Source organism: Osmerus eperlanus, chromosome 3, assembly GCF_963692335.1.
Source record: "Osmerus eperlanus chromosome 3, fOsmEpe2.1, whole genome shotgun sequence".
Taxonomy (NCBI): Eukaryota; Metazoa; Chordata; class Actinopteri; order Osmeriformes; family Osmeridae; genus Osmerus; species Osmerus eperlanus.
In genome coordinates this window covers 18,604,096-18,625,037 of record NC_085020.1, presented here as the reverse complement: position 1 = coordinate 18,625,037, position 20,942 = coordinate 18,604,096, and positions in this window count along the sequence as shown.

Genomic DNA, 20,942 nt, shown 5'->3' with positions numbered 1-20,942 from the left:
GTTGTCAGGGTGGGGGTAGGGCATAGGGGCGGTGGGCATGGGGTAGGAGGAGGCAGATACAGCAAAACAGGTGCTCCAGGCACCAGGAGAAATGAAAATTAGAGATGGCGACTCATTTTCTTCAGAGCCTGAGCAGCGTAGACAGGATTTGAATCTGATCATTTGAGGCAATACAACTCCACAGGTCTGGCATTCCCAGGTCCTGGACCAGACCAGCAGGAGAGACCAGAAGGAGAGACCAGCAGGGCACAGCCATCAGTCGGGACACTATCTCTGATGTCACTCTAATGGCCCCTGTTTTCTCCCATCCCTAGACAATAAATCTGTTAGATTTGTTCTTACATGAACAGAGTGTGACTTTGTGCCAGAGACATGTAGGATCAAGGTTTCATCCTGAGAGACCCTAACCCTATGCCTAGTTTTTGATAATGATCATACTAATATCATACCAGTTTGCTCAGTGACGGTGCAGGACAAAAGCCCTGTGGATGTACAGGACAGGAAAAGATGAAGTCAGAACTCTTCCACAAATAAATGATCTCTAAAAACTACTCTGTTTTTCAGTGATTGTTTCCCTCAGGAACGACATGTCTACTTGTCCTTGACGAGGCTTCTGAGCAGCATTCTGCGTTTCCATTCGTTATGCTCGTTATTTTCACAGGAAGTTTGTTTAACGGTCAATAGGCGGACGGCGCGAACACTCATTCAAGCCATTTCAAAATGCAGGGCTAATCCCCCCAACTAAATATTCTGGAAAATATTCTGCCAGCACACATGCATACTATAAATCACCTTTATAATGCTTGTCACATAAAATGTTACTACGACTGTGGGCTTAGGAGCGTGTCCGTAGTGTTAAGGCCAGCCTGGCGAGGTCTGGTTTTGAGACTGCAGTGGGGCGCTTGGTTACCCCACCATCAATCTATGTCTGGAAACCATGCGTGCCCTGTGTGCGTGTCTGAATGCAGGTTTGAGGCTGACAGCTGCATTCCTCCATAGCCCTCACCTGTACAACAGTGCTTGGCCAGTACACTGCCTGGACCTTTCTAACCCAGAGCAGTAAGCAGAGGCCTGACTGATTAGTTGGATAAAACAACATTCTATTCTGGACCCAATAACACCATTAAATAGCCCAGGTCTAATCCCTGATAACAGGCTTGCTGAAAGCCAGCCCCTTCCCCTGCTCATCATGCCCGTCTGAGGGCTTGGCTGGGGTTGCATTGCGACGTGCGCAGGGTACGGAAAACAGGAAGCTGGGCTCTCTCCTTCCTGTTCTGGAATGTAGCATTGCAGCACACACTCAGTGAGAGCCTGAAACCGGCATGTTTCTGAGGGCTGACACCACGCTGACTGCCAAAGCCCCTTTTAAGTCCATGAAACGCAGACAGTTGGAAAACAAAGGTTACTTGTGCATGTGTGTGTGAGATAGTGTTTGGTTACACAGCCAGCCCCACCAGGCCAGTCATGAGAAAAGCTGTGGACATGGACCAGTGGCATGGCTGTAGACAGATGTCACTTAAACAACAGCAGTTTTTGTTTCATGACCAATGTGGTTCTAAAAAGAAACTATAAATGTTACTGGAGGCATCACTACCAACACTTGTTTAGGATCGAACACAGTGATGAGAGGAAGGTGTGCGGGGTGAGGGGTGGGGTCGGGGCTGCGTAACGGGTGGGGTCGGGGCAGGGGGTGGATTGGGGTTGAGTTCTGGCACAACAACACAAACATGAATATGTATTTTGAGCAGAAGGAACAACCACATAGAAATCCACATATTGTAAATATGTGTCATGGGAAATATATGTTCAAGCAACATTTGCTTTCAGGTATCGTATGGAAAAACCTTTGGCACAAAGTTTGTGTCCATGTGTCCCACAACAACTGTACCATACACTCTTGTTTTTTCACATCCCTGCCAAAGACCTCTCCCCCTCGCCCTCCTCCCCCTCTCTCCTCAGGCTGAGGGTTAGCGGGGTAATCCCTAACACCTGCTTCACAAAGGAATGCCAAGTTAAATTTACTACAGCAAGGAGAAACCCACTGGAAGGAGCCATTTAATTGAAAGGGCTTCTCTTTCACCCTCTCAACTCAGTTTCACAATATTATAGGGAAGTCCTGGGAACAGGAACAGACCATCCAGCGTGAATCAGAAATAGACAGGTAATGGACATGTGGTGTCATTATTATTCCCATGATTAAGGGCTATATCTACATGAAGTACATATCCCTACATGAAAACAAGGCTGTGTTGAAAAAGCCCCTAGTATCAGTGGCTAATATTGGCTAATGAGCCTAACAGTGAGTAATGTGTCCACATGTTTGACTAAAAACTAACAAATGCATGGACTCAACCTTTCCCCACTTCCACCAGTCATCAGCTTCAATATTTGAATAAGATCAGGTAAATTACTTAAAAATAGCATTGTCTGTTTCTTTGTCTTTCTGCTTTGAGCTGAGGTTGCTTGTGACCCCACAACAACACCACTGAGAGAGTATTTCTCCAAGTTTCTCATTCAGCCACTGCACCTCTGACAGCGTGGTTCCCCAGGATCAGAGCTCGTACAGCCACAGCAGGCTGGGATTTGCTCTGTAGGCCAGCTCTGTCGTGCCTAGGGCCTAATCCACCTAAAACCAATTACAAGGCTATTACTGTGATCGCCCTCCCAAATATGACAATGAAGCCGGTTGGGGAGAATGAGAACAATCACAGCCATTCCCCTCCAGCTCTGTCTTCTCTCCCGCCGCTGGCAATCCCACTGGTATCTTGATCACTGGTGGCGACGACTGACACAATTAGTGTTTTGGCGAGAGGCAGAAGGTGTTGACTGACGGCTCCTGAGTCTGCAAAATGAGTCCCGAGCTTTAGAGAGGGTTTTGGGGGCCATTTTAAGGTCATGAGACTGGGGGCCAGACACTCCAGCCCTGACAATTTAATTAGTCTTTAACACAGATTAGAGAGTCTAGGGCCCATATTAACTCTTTATCATTAATAACCATAGAAAGAAGAAAGTCTTTCAGCTGCTCCCGGACCATGGGGTTTGACACATGTACTTGCCAAGTAGATTCCTGATAGATCATTTTGGGAACTGTGATTTCCATTTTTCTTCGAAAGAAAGTTTTTTTGTATTCAGAACTATTTTCTCCCCTATCATATAATATTAGACCTTGTACATTTAAGGTGCGGGGTCAAGATAATGCATTAAACTGAACAGTGATCTAAGAGCTCCCCTCGGCCTGCTGAGGATGTAAAATAATAATTCTCACAGTTTCATGTGACATCCTGTTGATTGTTTTCTGTGGTTAGAGATCCGCATTTCCTCGAGACTGCATCTCACGCAGTCACTCCCGAAAGTGGAAGGCTCCCTGTGGTATTAGTACAGGGAAGGTGGAAGGCTCCCTGTTGAAAGTCACCCGACAGACAGATACAGTGCTCACTCAACCAGTAGAGCTCTGAAGAGTACTGTCTTGGTTTTTGTTTACTCATTTTATTTTAACAACATAGTGTTGAATTCTGCAGGTTGTGAATTGCACCTCAGTGCTGATGACAGTGGTATATGTTACTTTGGACTTAACACTGCTTTTACAAATCACATAAAAATGTATTTGTTAACATTATTTTAGTTACTCTATGCTATAAATATGAGAAGTCTGCACACAAATATCTCTGCATTTGGTTAGATGATGCACATTTCTTTCAAAAGTATGTTGACAGTCAAGAAGTTGAGAGACTTAGAAAATCGATTTGAAATAGATTGTGTCTCTCAAGGAGCACCTGAAATATTGTTCGGCCCACTTTAATCCCATTATATCACTGTGCTTTATAGCATGTCATGATTTATGTATTGTACTGGTCAATGTACGGTACATCGTATAATAACATGGGCTGGTCGTCTTTAAATTCATGGAAGGAGATCCATTGCTGTATTCATAAGGACCTGAAGCCATCCACCATGCCTAACATCCCAACGTTTAGGCTCCCAGCTCATAAAATCAGGACTCAAGACTGGTCAACCCCTCAACCCCCCAAGATTAATTCCAATAAATTACTTAAATTTAAATTGAATTATTATGCACAGCTCCTGTGGAATAATATAGATAACTAATTTAAATGTTCCATTTTACTGCCATTGAGTACTTTTAAAAGGCGAGTAGGGTAGTTTTTGTTGAGTTATTTAGTTATTTGTAATTCATACATACCATATCACTATTTGATCTATTTTGTTCTTTTATATTGATCATGAATGATTAATCTTCGTTTTCATTAGGAATTTTTTAAATATAATTATTATTATTATTGTATTGTATTATTGCAACAATAAATAGATATATTAAACATGTTAATAACAACAATAATAATTAACAGCATTAATAATAACTAAAGATATATCATAACAATCCTACTATTTCTACTACTACCACTAAATATAATAATAATAATAGTCATACGAATACCACTACTATTAACAACAATAGTAATAATAATAATACGAATAATAATCGTATTATTATATTGACCGGAAAAAGGTGGAGTGCAATCTCCGGGTCGGGGAGGAGATCTTGTCCCAAGCGGAGGAGTTCAAGTATCTCGGGGTCTTGTTCACGAGTGAGGGAAGGATGGAGCGCGAGATCGACAGGCGGATCGGTGCGGCGTCCGCAGTGATGCGGGCTCTGCATCGGTCCGTTGTGGTGAAGAAGGAGCTGAGTCGAAAGGCGAAGCTCTCTATTTACCAGTCGATCTACGTTCCTACCCTCACCTATGGACACGAACTGTGGGTAGTGACCGAAAGGACGAGATCGCGAATACAAGCGGCCGAAATGAGTTTTCTCCGCAAGGTGTCCGGGCTCTCCCTTAGAGATAGGGTGAGAAGCTCGGTCATCCGGGAGGGGCTCAGAGTAGAACCGCTGCTCCTCCGCGTCGAGAGGGGCCAGTTGAGGTGGCTCGGGCATCTGATAAGGATGCCTCCTGGACGCCTCCCTGGTGAGGTGTTCTGGGCACGTCCCACTGGGAAGAGGCCCCGGGGAAGACCCAGGACACGCTGAAGGGACTATGTCTCTCGGCTGGCCTGGGAACGCCTCGGGGTCCCCCAGGAAGAGCTGGTGGAAGTGGCCGGGGAGAGGAAAGTCTGGGCCTCCCTGCTTAGGTTGCTGCCCCCGCGACCCGACCCCCGGACAAACGGAAGATGATGGATGGATGGATACGAATAATAATAATAATAACTAGTTTGGTAAAGCTGTGTAGCTCCCCTACAAGCCAGTCCTAAACACAGATAGGCCTGGCTGGCTTCAGCAGGCTTTATTAAGAGATCAGGAAACTGTTTTATGTTCATTCATTCAAACACGTTCATGCGTGACTGTGTGGGTGTATATCATACATATGGTGCACACACAACCCAGGCAGTCACTGAATCACACACAGCATGTTTATTTAATTACACAGGAAGTAGCCCTGCAGTATTCTTCCTCTTATTTATGATGTGGCGGCCATTCCCCGGCTAAGGAGCCAAATGGGGGGGATGTTTTTATGGATTTTTGTATTTAAGTATTCACAATAATATTTTTATTTAGACATAAAAAGGCTATATTAATACTTTTCTGTATGGTTATATTTTAGTCCAAACAAAAATAGCAATGCAATTAAAAAATGTGTGGACTAGGGACACACTGTGTAATTATTAACAGAAACTGCAGCAACTAAGTTAATATTGAGGGATTCAAATCAGTGACATGATTCAGTTTTAGTGTGAAATTACCAGATTTATGACAGTTTGTGAGTGTCAGAAGTGTAGCCTTATTAGAACTGAACCAGACCAGGCAAGGTCAGATGCTGACTTATGATTGTGTATTTCACGATGATGTAGTTCTGATGGACGTGCTTGTATTGACGGGTACACACCACATGCCTGGATGTACTTTGCTACAGTAGTAAATAGCTCTCAAAACTCAAAGTTGACAGTTTTGGAAACATTAACCAAGCTCCTTGGATGCTTTGACGTCCATGTGTAATTTTCAATTTATTTAGTGTTTTTCTCTCCAATGAATGTTTCTTGGGTAACATGAATTATATTGCAAACATAGTCATTCCAGTTACCACTGCCTGCATGTGTGTGAGATTGTGTGTGAGCATGTGTGAAATTGAGAGTGTGTGTATGAGTGTTAGATTATGTGTGTGCATGAGTGTGTGTGTGGGATGTTTTCTAGTGTTTGTGGGTGGGGATATTGGGGAGGGTGGTAGGAATAGAGGAGGGGGGGAGGTGAGGGAGAAGAGAGTGGGGGGTAGTGAGACGGAGCGTTTGTTGAGTGGAAAATGGTCTCTAAAGCTCCTCGACTCACCTTTCGCAGTGGCAACATTTAGCACGCTCCGTCCCTCTCCACCCCCCACCCTCCCACTCACCACCCCTCTCCCCCTCCATCCCCGTCCCTCGCCAGTCCCTGCCCCTCTCCCCCTCCACCCATCCTTCTCCACTCACCACCCCTCTCCCCCTCCCCCTCCACCCCCAGATCCTTCTCCACCCCCCCCCCCCCATTTCCATATTAAGTTTTCACAACCTGTTTTAGGAGTGATAGAAGCATAAAGTGATTTTACAGGAGTAATGCCCTTCGACAGATGGTGAGACATGACCGTGGTAGGGGGGTTGGGGGGGGGGGGTCAGGGTGGGGGGGCGGTGGGGGGGGGTTTCTGGGGAGGGGTGGGGGGGCTGAATGTGACAAAATGCAAAGTGGAATTCGCCAGCCCCTCCATTCCAGAATTGGCCCACAGAAAGAGCATGCGAGAGGCGCGATGGCATGTCCTTGGCGGTCCGGGCAAGCTTGGGTGACAGCTGCGATGTTTATAGGCCGGCTTCGATGACAGTCAGGAGGGGATAGCTCGGCTCTTTTCAGACAGGAATTAGGTATGTCATCAGATTCTAAAATCCATCTGATTTATGACATTTCCACCCCTGTTTTCCCCTCTACCCCCTTGACCCCCAGAAAACCCTCAATGGAGCCGATGACATTTAGGAGTGTTGTTTGTTAGTTAGTTTGTTTGTTTACTTCTTACTTCCACTAGAAAGACCTATTCTTTCCAGATGTGCTGGGATGTTTGCAGGTAGAGAGTGAAATTCGCTGCAACAGATGATGACATTGCATCTTGATAAAACCCGTTCCTTCTGTTTTTGTTCACATTTGCAGTCCCATATCCAGGGTTAAGAGCCAGCCTTCAAAGCAGACCTATTTATAGATGAACAGCTCTCATGGTTCCCCTCCCTGAACACGCAACAACACTCCTCCAAGGCCATGCTGTGATAAACTAAAAAGCTCTTAATTTTTTGCTTATTATTCAATTATTTCTATGATTTTGATCAACTCAAACTGAAAACACATACCCTGAGAGGTCAAATAAACGGAGGTCTCACAGATGAGACCGTTAGCATTTATAGTTTGATTTAAGGACGATTCATCACAATGTGTCACAGTCGTCAGGAAGTGGTCTAACTTCATATCCTGGACCTGGTGTGTTTCACTGAGCAGACTTGGTGTGTTTTACAGAGCAGAACTTGTGTGTGTGTGTTTCTCATTTCAGTCGGGGTAGGAGCTCCACCTCATGTCCTGTCTCAATTCAGGGCCAGAGGAACACAAATATTTGTCAGTAAAGGTCATTGAATTTTACGTTATGCTTGGTGTCAGAGTTTCCTTTTAAAGAGAGCATGACCTGCAGTGGTAGACATTTATGAGGCTGTGTTTTAAGACCTGCTGGCTGATGTCCAGACCACATCAGCTAACAAAGTCTCCTTCAAGACCCACTGCTTGTAGGGGGATCTCTGGGAAGTGAAGTCCTTTTCATTGGCCCCTGTTCTCTATGATTCCCCTCCAATCCATCCAATTAATGAAGAGATTATATGCTCTGACCAAAGCCTGACAACCAATTCATGAAGAAATTACATCTCAAGCATCTCGCTTGACAACCTATTAATGTAGAGATTAAATGTGAGGCATGACTTTAATAAGGGACTGTCAGTGAAGGCATTAAGTCAGATAGGCAGGCATACAGATAAGCAGCCAGGCATGCAGACAGGTAGACAAGTAGAACAACAGGCAAGCAGCCAGGCAGTTAGGCAGGCAGACAGACAGACAGACAGGCCAACAGGCTGGCAGCCAGGCAGCCAGTTTGGCAGTCGGCCAGACAAGTATGTAGGGAAGCAGGCAGTTAGGCAGGCTGGCAGCCAGGCAGGCATGAAGGCATGATGGCAGATGTGGATACAGACAGGCAGATAGGCACAAACTAGGCAGCCATGCAGTTAGGTAGTTAGGCTGTTAGGCAAGCAGGCAGGCAGACAGGTAGGAAGACAGGCAGGTCTACAGGCAAATAGGCAGACAGAGTACTACTTTGTCTATTTACAATAGTAACTGATCATTTGGTGAAAACCGTGAAGTAAATCTGTTGCATAACGGAGTCATAGTCTTTTTTTGGGTTTAAAAGGAGGACAGATGGATACAGGTTCGTCTGTATCCATAAAAGTTTACACAGCATTGCAAACTTTACAGCATTTGTGGTATTGCTGTATTTCAAACAGAAATCAGGCCAGGCAGCATTTCCTCACATCTTAAAAAAATGACACAGAGTTACGTGACACTTCCCCTCTGCTTACCGGGGGATTTGTATGCTCCGAGCCAGGTGCATCAGCCAGGCCTGACACACATACACACACACACACACACACACACTGTACACACCACACATATGTACCACAATCTACTCACAGACACTACACACACTGCACTGTACACACGCAGTTTACACACATGCACATACTATACACTCCACATGCACCCCACACACAACACATGTTCATAAACTCAGCTATTCCTCAGGGTAACACACAGCCCTGTGCTCCTGGACGACAGGTCCATTGTGTTGAGTAGACCCCCATGCAAAGCTCTGCTTTCTACTACTAACTGAGAGTATTTCACAAGCTGTAAATTCAGAGCAGATATATAAATCACAGAGGGCACGGTGGCTTAGGGGGGGTAACAGGATCTGCTGACTTTCACCCCAGGGGTCACTGGTGCTATGCCAAACCTGGCCAGACTGTGTGTGTGTGTGTGTGTGTATGTGGGGGTGGGGGTGACACCTATAGCTACTCTGACACAGGTTATGTGAGGGGTGCCTCGGGGGGTCTCTTTGGCTGGAGTGGTTGGGGGGGGGGGTATGTATGGCTGGTGTGGTGCATAGGGGGATCTGTATGGTGGCTGGGGTGGTCTGTAGGGCTGGTGTGGTGCATAGGGGGATCTGTATGGTGGCTGGGGTGGTCTGTAGGGCTGGTGTCATCCCTGGGGGGCCTGTATGACTGGAGACCAGGACAGTGGTCTATATCTACATGGTGGAGAAATGCTTTCCCCACCAAGAAACATATTTCTTTCTCCTCTCACACTGTTCTCTTCATCTCCTACACCCCTCCCTCCCACCCACCCAAACCCACCCACCCTCCCCTCCTGCACTAATCCATCATTGGATGACAGTCTGTGCGTTTAGCTCTGTGTCTGTAGCTCTCTGTCTGTAACTGAGTTTCAGCTCCACAAATAGTTCTTCCAGGCGGCCCGCTTCTATTCCGGACCCTGCAGGGCTGACTCTGTCCCATCAGCCTGTGGCCCCCAGCGCTCCAAAGAGACCTGCACTCCAGACTTATTTTAGACCCTGCAACCCCCCCCCCCCCCCCTTCTCTCTCATCTCTCATCATCAATCACTGGCCAGTTGGAGGTGAAAAAAACAAACAATACCCCCTGAGGACATGAGGGCGATTTCCGAGTGGTGGCAACAACTTTGCAACTTTTCAAAAATATTCCGTCCACAGCAGGGGATCTGCCCTGAACTGCCCAGCTGATAGAAGTTAGCACTCAGCACAGCCTGTCAGTAACCCAGTCCAGCCCGCAGCAGAGACATTCACACCAACAATTAGTACTTAATAAATCAGGCTCTGGTTTTAACACCTTGATTCTCCACAGCGAGAGCTGTCTGATACCACGGAGATAGTCCGGATGTGCACCTTCCCCTCTGGTCAACACAAAAACTAATTAGTACTGTGTTGTTCTGGGGAGCGACAGTGCAAAGATATCAGCCTTTATTGAATTTGGATTCATTAATGGTGGTTAGGGTTAGAGTTAGTTAGGTTGAGGCAACAGGTTTGTTCTGGTTTTGGTCAAAAGCTTATATCCATACTCAAGCTGTATGACAATTACTACGGGTTAGGATTAGGTTTACTATTATTCTGTTACTATACGCAGTTTCTGTTAGAATAGATGATGGCAGTAAGAGCTGTAGTGTGCGTTCATGTGTGTGTTTGGGGGGGGGGCTACGTGTGGGGTGCTGGTTGACAGAGAGGGACACCTGCACTCTGTGTTGTCTGTCTGGGTCCAAACAAGGTGACTAGTCAGAGGATGAAGGTGATTTGATGGGTGTTTGTGTGCACTTGCATGTGTGCATGCTTACATATCCACCTGTCTTTGTGTGTGTGTGTGTGTCACATGTGTGTGTGTGTGTGTGTGTCAAATGTGTGTGCATGCTCTTAAGAGTTTTGTTTAAGGCTACAGGTGCTGCAACTTCATCAATGTCACACTTCCTCAGTGTCACAGGGAATGAGATGTGCTGTGCAGTGTCCACACATTCTGTGTTGTTGGACTTACCTCAGACAGACTAGGTCCACAGTGTTCTACATTAGAAGCACCACTGAAACCTGAACAGCCTCTTGTGCTCTCTTAGATTGCTTTGCACGGTCAAGGGGAACGTTCCTCTGGACTCATGTCACCATGTTGGCTCAGAAACTCTGTCACCTATGCAAAGACTGAGTCGTAGATATAACCTTACCAGGACATAACTCAATGTTCTCTGCCTCCTGTCCACTAGTGGATCCAGCTCATTTAGGTAGGCTCCTAGTAACGTAATATTAATGTAATATTAGACCTGGAGATCACCCTCAGCCCCCCCCCCCCCCCCTCCCCATGGGAGGCCACTCTGTTCATATGTCAACAAGTTGTTACGTTGATTTCAGACGGCACCAATCTGATGACACCGAGTTTAATTAGCGCGTATCGGGCCTCCAGGTATCACGCTAAATCCATCAGCACCTGGTTTTGGAGGATGCGTTCACGATCATTAACATGACGTGCTACAGTGCTGTACATCTTTATTCACTAACGGGGCTGGATGAAAGTATCAGTATTTCAGTAAAATAGCTTCAGTAGTTAAATGAAATTAAATGAAAATTATGACTTTCTTTTTTTTTATATTGCAACCTAGCACTCCTTTGATGTTACACATTTTGAGCTATTGCTTAAAAAATTCAGTCTCTTGACCACAGTGAGGGATAACATTCAGTTAGGAATATATATTCACATATCCCTATAAGGCATTAAACCATCTAAATAGAAAATAATTCTGACCAATGCACGACCTCTGTCATTAGAGCAAAACAGTTACTGTAGTAAGAACTAATGAAGAACATCAGTGTTTGATGCATGTGTTGACCTAAAGACCAGAGTAAAAGCACATGGTTCTTACAAACGTTCACTTCTGCCCAGTTTTAACAACTATCCTGGACTAACTGTAGCCAGACGCCTCCCCACCCACCATCACAACCTCTTTTGTCTTTGAATCTCCTCACATATTCAGCAGACCACAAATTACAGTGGTGGGGCTTTTCACATTAAAGGTTTGGATTAGTGGAAATCTAAAAGCAGAACTTGCATGCCTGGGCAGCACTGCCTCTGCAGGCTTGTGGGTGGGCACCCCTGCATGTACAAGCTATCCCCCCATCACATGAAGATTCCACACCGCACACATCAATCTCTCAACAGGGTCATTTACCTCAACCCCTCCATGGGGGGCGGAGAAGGGGTGTGTGTTTGTGTATAGTGTGTGCGTGCGTGTGTGTGTGTGTGCATATGTGGGTCTTTGTGTGTGTCATGGAGGGCATATGTAATGTTTTTATGTGTGCGCTTTTTTATGTTCTGTATGTGTTTATGTGTGTGTGTGTCCTGAAGGACATATGCATGTGTAGGTGAGAGAGATGCTATGTGTGCAGACAGTACAGTGTTTGTCGCTCTGGATAAGAGCGTCTGCTAAATGACTAAATGTAAATGTTTGTGTTTGGATAAGGTTGGGGTTTGTCTGAAACAGAGAGATGTGTGTGCTTAGAGGATTTCTACAGAGATGATGAGCTGGAGAAACAGTTTGTTTTTGTCAATTAAATCAGAGCCAAAGCCATCAGCGAATAATGTTGTGAGAATTTGATGGGGAACTGTGATAAAAAAAGACAAATTCTCAATAATCCTGCTGTTGTCTCTTCAGTCCAACTCTTCTGTTCCTTGAGACAAGTTGGCCATGGGAATGTGAAAATAAAATACTGTATGTGATGAGGACAGGGGTAGGAGAAGAGTGAAAATGGCACCAAAGTTCACCATATGTTAGCCAAAGTTACACTTTAAGATATGTTCTGACAGATATTACATATTCTAAAAGTAAATAAATGGAATTATGTGTTTTTCTTGGCAATCTACGTTGTTTATAGAAAGCAGAGAGAGCAGTCAGTTCACACTTTAGGTGATAACTACACTGGGCCTTTGTGAAGTCCGAGGGCTGGCCAAGGAAGGATAGTTTACTTTGGAGGCTAAAGTTGAGCTTGGCCTTGTGTGCAAAGTTGTCAGAATTTGAATGTTATTTACAGAGTGTAACCCATTTGTGAACTAGGCTGTGGGCCTGTTTGTGTATTTGTGTTCATTCTAGTGTACGGTCTGTTTGAAGAAACCATATTTTATCATTTAAAAAAACCCGCTATTCACATTTTGTCATAGCAGATGCTTTTTACAAAACAACATTTAACCGACGGTACTACACTATGTTGTATTGTATTTTGCACTTTGTATTTTGTGCTACAGGTTAAAAACAGGAAAGGGTGCAAATAAAACATGTAGAACAAGAAAAAGAAATAAGACGGATAAAAGAGGTTCAGAATCAGCCAAAGGCTATGTTAAAAAGGTGGGTTTTTAGGCCACGTTTAAAAGCATCCACAGTCTGTGGTGTCCTCAGGTGATCAGGGAGAGCATTCCACAGTCTGTGGTGTCCTCAGGTGATCAGGGAGAGCATTCCACAGTCTGTGGTGTCCTCAGGTGATCAGGGAGAGCATTCCACAGTCTGTGGTGTCCTCAGGTGATCAGGGAGAGCATTCCACAGTCTGTGGTGTCCTCAGGTGATCAGGGAGACCATTCCACAGTCTGTGGTGTCCTCAGGTGATCAGGGAGAGCATTCCACAGTCTGTGGTGTCCTCAGATGGTCAGGGAGACCATTCCACAGTCTGTGGTGTCCTCAGGTGATCAGGGAGAGCATTCCACAGTCTGTGGTGTCCTCAGGTGATCAGGGAGAGCATTCCACAGTCTGTGGTGTCCTCAGGTGATCAGGGAGAGCATTCCACAGTCTGTGGTGTCCTCAGGTGATCAGGGACAGCATTCCACAGTCTGTGGTGTCCTCAGATGATCAGGGAGACCATTCCACAGTCTGTGGTGTCCTCAGGTGATCAGGGAGAGCATTCCACAGTCTGTGGTGTCCTCAGGTGATCAGGGAGACCATTCCACAGTCTGTGGTGTCCTCAGGTGATCAAGGAGATCATTCCACAGTCTGTGGTGTCCTCAGGTGATCAGGGAGAGCATTCCACAGACCGGGAGCAGCTGAGCAGAAGGCCCATCTCCCATAGTACGAAGCTTATAGTCATTTACATTTACATGTATTCATTTAGCAGACGCTTTTATCCAAAGCGACTTCCAAGAGAGAGCTTTACAAAAGTGCATAGGTTGCTGATCATAACAACGAGATAGCCCCAAACATTGCGGCCAGCCAAAACATGAAGCATACATTGTGAAAAATCAAATAAGTGCCAAAGGGAAGAACCATAAGATCATGTAGTTAAACAAGTTACAATTAAACAACATGAACCTCAAAAAGTGCAAGAGTGTACCTGTAGAAAAGCAATCAACAGTAAAATATTTCAGGTACAATCATTTAAATCCGTTACAACTAACCAACAGGAACAACAAGTCTCTCAATAAGAGTCATTGTGATCCTGGAGGAAACTAGCATCAGGTCCAGCAAATCATTCCTAAGTACCGTTGTACTCCCGGAACAAGTGCGTCTTGAGTCTTTTCTTGAAGGTGGGGAGACAGTCAGTGCCTCTGATGGAGGTGGGGAGTTGATTCCACCATTGGGGGGCCAGACAGGACAAGAGCTTGTGTTGTGACCGGGCGCTCTTGAGCGGTGGGACCACCAGATGTTTGTCTGGAGAAGACCGTAGGTGGCGGGGGGGGTGTAAGGCTGGAGTAGAGACTTGATATAGTCGGGTGCAGTCCTGTTCACACCTCGGAAGGTCAGTACCAGGGTCTTGAATCTGATACGGGCCGTGATGGGTAGCCAGTGAAGGGAGATGAGGAGCGGGGTAACATGGGAGCGTCTGGGTAGGTTGAAGACCAGGCGGGCTGCTGAATCCTCTGGAGAGGGCGGGTTGCGCATGCTGGGAGACCGGCGAGCAGCAAGTTGCAGTAGTCCAACTTTGAAAGTGCTTGGACTAGCAGCTGGGTGGAATGCTCAGACAGGTATCTCCTGATCTTCCAGATGTGGTACAGGGTGAATCTACACGACCGGGAGACTGCAGCAATGTGGGCTGTGAGGGAGAGCTCGTCATCCATGGTAACCTTGAGGTTCCTGGCAGAGGATGAAGGGGTCACCGTCGCAGATCCCAGGGTGATTGAGAGATTGTGAGATAGTCCAGTCATTTTATTAAAAAAGGTAGATTTTGTATCCTGAATATGTCCTGGTAAGGGAAAAAAAGCAAAATTTCTAAAAAGACCCAAATATAGCCTATTCATATGCCTATTCATTCTTTTTGTCATGTGAATAGGCTAAAATTGTTAACCTTTAGATATCACCATGAAAATTACTGAGTTGATTACTTACATCAAGAGAAACAAAACATTTATTACAAGTTATTTTTATTGTTTGTTAACATGGGCAAACGGTGCATAATTTAATTAGGTATGTGCTAATTTGCATAATACCACAACAGATCTTAATGTTGGGTTTAGCCAGGTGAAAATGTCTTGTTGAATCTGACATATAACAGTAAAAGACAATGTTAAGGTCTGAATGGAACCTATTTAGGCTACCCATGAGCATTAATACATAGAGGCAGGAAGATGTACTTTAAACCTGCCTTTATGAATTATTATTGCAGAAATGGGGTTTGGGGCTGCGTCCGTGGGACTGTTTCTCGGGGATGAGTCTGAGGGAAGAACAGGAGACAAGGGTAAGGAGAATGCAGAAGACAAAAGTGACTGGATGAAACAATCACATCACGTACACAATGCACCACTAGAGAATCTCATCTTCATTCTCGTCACAGGCCATCTGCATTGAGTTTGTGCAGCACATTTGTTGATTTTGTTGAAATTGTAGTTGATCATGAGGTATGTTTTATTAATGTAGGTTGAATAATCCATGTAGGAGAAACAAAAGGAAATCTTTCTTACCTGAGTGACAGCTTAGTGACAGTTGATTGACAGTTGAGTGGACCTTGAATGAATGACTCAATCTCTGCCCCTTATGGTGACATTTGTTTGCCTCTATAGTCTTTTACTGTAAGATGTCAACAAGATTCTAAAAGACATTTTCACCTGGCTATATCCAATGTTTAGATATGTTGTGGTATTTATGCAAATTGGGCATACATTATTATGCACCATTTGCTCATGTTACCAAAAACAAAAACAAACTTGTAAGACATTTTTTGTTTGTCTTAATGTTAGTAATCAACTCAGTAATTGTCCTGGTGATATCTAAAGGAAAAGGTTTTAGTCTTTTCTTATGAGAAAAAGAATGAATAGGCGTATGAATAGGCTATATTTGGGTCTTTTTTTAAACTTTCCCCTAATGGGATTTTTTGTTTGTTTTTGTCCTTACTCAGGACATATTGAGGAGACTAAATCAGTTGAGTTTGCTTCTGTTGCAATTTTTCCTAGGTTGACCCCCATTTTGGCTCAAAATTACTGGGCTGTTAGTCCTTGGAGGTTTCAGGAGATATTTTGCAGCAGATCGGAGGGTCCGTGTGGAGGTTTGTGGGGTGAGAAGTTTTTTGAGGTGGGGGGGGCATTACCATGGAGACACTGATGGGTGAAGAGGGAGACCTTGTACTTAATCCTGAATGAGACAGGAAGCCATTGGAGTGACCTTAGGATGGGGGTAATGCGGTCATGCTTGCGCACCCTCAACCTTCCTAGTAGCAGAACCCTGGAGCAGAACCCTGGAGCAGAACCCTGGAGCAGAACCCTGGAGCAGAACCTTGGAGCAGAATTTTGGAGCAGAACATTGGAGCAGAACCTTGGAGCAGACCTTGGAGCAGAACCTTGCATCAGAACCCTGAAGCAGAACTCTGGAGCAAAACCTTGGAGCAGAACCTTGGAGCAGAACCTTGCATCAGAACCCTGGAGCAGAACCTAGGAGCAGAACCTTAGAGCAGAACCTTGCACCAGAACCCCGCCCCTCCTCTGTGTACTCTTTCCACCCAGGACAGATAGGAAAGCCTGGAAATGCATTGGTCAGAGTTGATAGCTGGATTTTAGGGAAAGTCTTTGACAAGAACTGACAGGTCAATAAAAACAGAAATATTATCAGCTCCATCATTATGGACTGCCCCTGCAGCTGCCAACATATCCCACAGTGTGTTGGTTCCAGTCCAGGCATCATCATCTTTCCGGAAAGGTGCTAATTTTATGGCATTGGAAGACTTAAAGCCACAGATATGTTAAACGTTTTCTGCGCCAAATCTATTCCCTTTTAGTGCCGTATTGCTATGCTTTTTTTCACCCAATTTTCTGCCTGCTGTCTTCATGGAGACGAGAACCTGACCAGTCCAGCCTCCCACATAACACCCTTATGAATGACAGCTCCGTACGCAGACTACTTAAACACTGTGCATCTCTCAACACCTTAATACATTATACTAAGGTGTTTACGGACTGCCTTCACATGTGTATTATACTTGTGCAGGCAATCACAGCCACACATTCACAGCTTTTATTAGAAGCCGGTAGACCGGTTTCCATGTTCCATTAAATCAACTGTAATGAATTAATTTATCACCTTATAATTGCAAAACCTGTATGTGTCATAATCAGTACTGAGTCTATAACAGAGCCACATAACAATTATGTTTATTTAAAAGATTTATGGTGTTTGTGTTTCCAAGAGAGCAGTGATTGACCCTTTTTCTGTGTGTACGCTTGGCTGTCAAGCAAGCTCCAGGGGTGTTGTATATTCTGCCATGTTGGCCTGGAGCGAACAAGTGATTTGCGGTGGTAGATAAGCGTTTGATGTTCTATTTCAGCATAGACTGTCACATTAATCAGAGGTGCGACGAGTTCCATGCAACGTATTCCACCAATCCTAACGCCTCGCGACGATTTATTGGGAAAAAAGGTGCTATATTTGTAGCGCAACCTTTCACTAGACCCCACCAGCTGACGTCAGTTAGCTGGTGGGATTCAGGGGACAATTATTTGTCCCCTGAATCTAATACATTTCTCTGTGCCAAGTCATTTCAGTGGGCTCAGTGTAGCACTGAGAATGGAGACCTTACTGCCCCCACTGACGTTCATTGCGGAAAGTCAGATGCTCCGTCCATCTGTCCGTGTTATCCTAGCAACCAAAGTTGTGTTGCTATGGTGAAGGTCAACCCCACATGAACTTGTCTGTCAAACTGAACTGGCCAAACTTTTTTCACCTCATTAGATTTTTCTCCCCAGCATTGCAGAAATTATGCTGTGTCAAGTATTTCTGTGTTTACTACTGTTGCGTTCTAATTTTAGTCTAATGAATGAACGCTTGGTCCTGGCAAGTCAGAACCAGGTACTAGCTGGTCAATACCAGGTACCAAAAAGTCAGTACCAGGTCCTTTCTAGGGCAGTATTCTGTACTTGCAGGTCAGTACGAGGTACTAAAAATCAGTACGAGAAATCAGGCAGGTCAGATGTTACCCGGCTTATGACCAGTCGCAGTAGGTCAGCTGCACATGTTGCATGATATGCTGGGTAAACCACATCTGTTTGAGCCAATGTGTGATTTAGTGTTGTGGGTTTAGGGTGAAACACCAGGAAAACTCCATAAAGCACACAAAGCCACCGTAACCACAAAAAGCCTCAGGAACAGCACAAAGCCACCAGAACCCTGAGTAATGCCCAAATGAAGTGTGAGAAACTGGGAGAAAAGAATGACTTTGGATATCTTTAACGACACGGTTTACTCTAGGATCAGTGTCGTGTTTCATCGGAAATATTGCTGCTTATGAAATGCCTGCAGCATTTGTCACATTTTGCACGCTGACTTAGAAATTAGTATTACATTGGAAATAGTTATGCTTGGATTTCAAGCTGTTGTAGAAATGTGATGACTTTGGTGTCTATCACTTTTAAACAAATTGGACTTTTGGTACTATATGTATGTATAGAAAATGTAAAACTGTATTTCAACAAATAAGACACGTAATTTATTTTCAGATAATAACAATAAAACAAACCACATGCTGCAACTTTGCAATTTTATAAAATGACACCAAATGCTATTTTCTGTTGTGTCGTGTTAGGTTCCCTGGCTGCCAGCCGTACAATAATAACAGGTGGTTAAATTAGGAGGAGGTTGAAGGCTTTGTGGAGAGGCTGTCGAGGCCAGTCACACTGCAGGAAGAACAGGTCCCTCCATTCACTCTGTGGGGAACTGCTGACCCATTATATCATGACCTTGCTACGGCATTATACAACTAGGCATGGAGGATGTCATGGAAAAATAGTCAGTTTTTCCTTGCTGCTATAGGCATGCCTGTATATGCCCCCTGCTCTGCCCGCGACCTCATCAGTCAGCGCAGATCAGATTCCAATCTTGGATCTTCAAGTGTTCTATAAAACTCATCATTAAAAGCGATGTGTAGCAGGTGGGTGTGTGCAACGTCAGGAATGCCCTCTGGGGCTTAGTGATGCCTTGCAGCCTGGAGGGGTACGGAAGGGCACCCCTTAACACTGCTCTGTTGGGAAAGAAGTTGCTTTAAGTCTCTACATGTGAACCTGTCACTCCAGCGATGTGGAGGGTGGGTGGGGGCGGGGGGATTTAGGCCATTAGTTCTGGGCTGCCCAGGCACACACTCACATGTGTGTGTAGAGTCACCGAGGTCTTTCTGCTAATTATAGGCTGAAATCTGACAGAGAAAAATTAGAGGGAAAAGGGACAGCTGCAAGGCCCTGGACCACGGGGGAAGAGCCAGGGATGGAAACGGGTTTGATTTCTCTCTAAATCCTCAAACCCCTCCTTCGACAGAAAAACAAAACTCAATCGTCTTGGTGTTGGGGGGGGGGGGTTTCCCTGAACTAATGCTCTTTCCTGGGTTGGCAGATGAGGGAGGGAGCTTAGTCAGGAGGAACACTGCGATCACAACTCTTAGAGTCCTGATGATTGGTGCTCACACACTGCAGTCCCATCGTCAGACAGAACATCAGTTGTTGAGAAAGGGGACTACCAGCCTTTTGGTATATTACTCTTTGAGTGTAGTAGGCAGGTGGACAAATATGACGATTGCTGTTAATTAGTGTTGAGACATCAAACTCAACGCTGACCTGAGGCAATGTGGCGTATCCCTGGGTGATGAGTTTTCTAGAGCAGCAACAAACAAGTCATCACCGAGGGCAGCAAGCAAGGACCCTGTCAGGTTCTCATATCTCCCTATCACACACATACACACACCCACACCCAGACATACAAATGTTGAGTTGTAATAGAAAATAGTTCCAACATTCCTAAGTGTGTGGTAGACATGTGTATCATCACTCTTCATAATGTGCCAGTGTGCAAAATGTTTGTCAATGTTGGTGTAATATTGTAAGATCATTATCTTGTTACAGGGGCTCCGTGAGAATGTCATGACTTAGCCTTGCAGAGGCTTATCTGCCTTACAGGGAAGGCACAGTAGCCAGTAAGGAGAGTTCCTCTCTCGGCTTTGATTGACAGGTGTCTGGCTTTGCGCCGGAGATCCCACGAAGCCTGGAGGGGCCCTGCCCAATCACAACTGACCTTGCCGATCTCATCAATAGCATGCGCTGCTCTCTGTTGGTGACAGGTGCACCGACCCCCAGTGTCTAAAGCCAGTCTGTTTTAATAGTCACTCTTGATCCACAGTTCCTCAAGGGTGGACATGGATGTGAAGCTTAACTCCTCCACTTCAGGCTAAATGCCTGCGACGACCAGTGTGCTGTAGGCAAGTTATCAGCAGAGCTGCAGATGATCCAGGTCCCACAGGACTGGTTCCTATTCTGGTTCTGCTGGGTTTGAAGCTCCTCACCGGTCACCAGTCAGAGCCTTTAATGGTTACAGACACATGCTGGCTGTGACAAGGCGAGAGACTCCCCCACAGCTAGCAGCGGTTTCACAGCTGCCCCCTAGTGCCTGGTTAAGGAACTGCAAACTGAAGTTCAGTACAGCATGACTGCATGCCCCTTTTCTACTTTCTAGTTTTCGTTTGCAATGATAAAAATTGCTACTTATTCCTCCAGTTGTATTGCATATGTTTTTGTTATACAATACAGTGAAATAATGTGCAATGTAAACTTGCCACACTCTTGGTCTACTTAGTTTTTCAAAGGGAAAACATATTACAGTAAAGGTGTTCAATTCTTTAAGAGTCGTTTTTCTCATTTTTGCTGAGGAAATGAATTTTCCCCTGAACTCAGATGACACACTCATACAGAGGACATCTGTGAAAAAAATAATAATTCTCATAGAAGAAAAGCTTTCCTAATAAATGTCTCGTTTGTGTGTTTGATGTGACCCCAGGAAAAAAACTTTTTTTTTCTTTCCCCCAGCCTCACATCTGACCATCAAAATAAG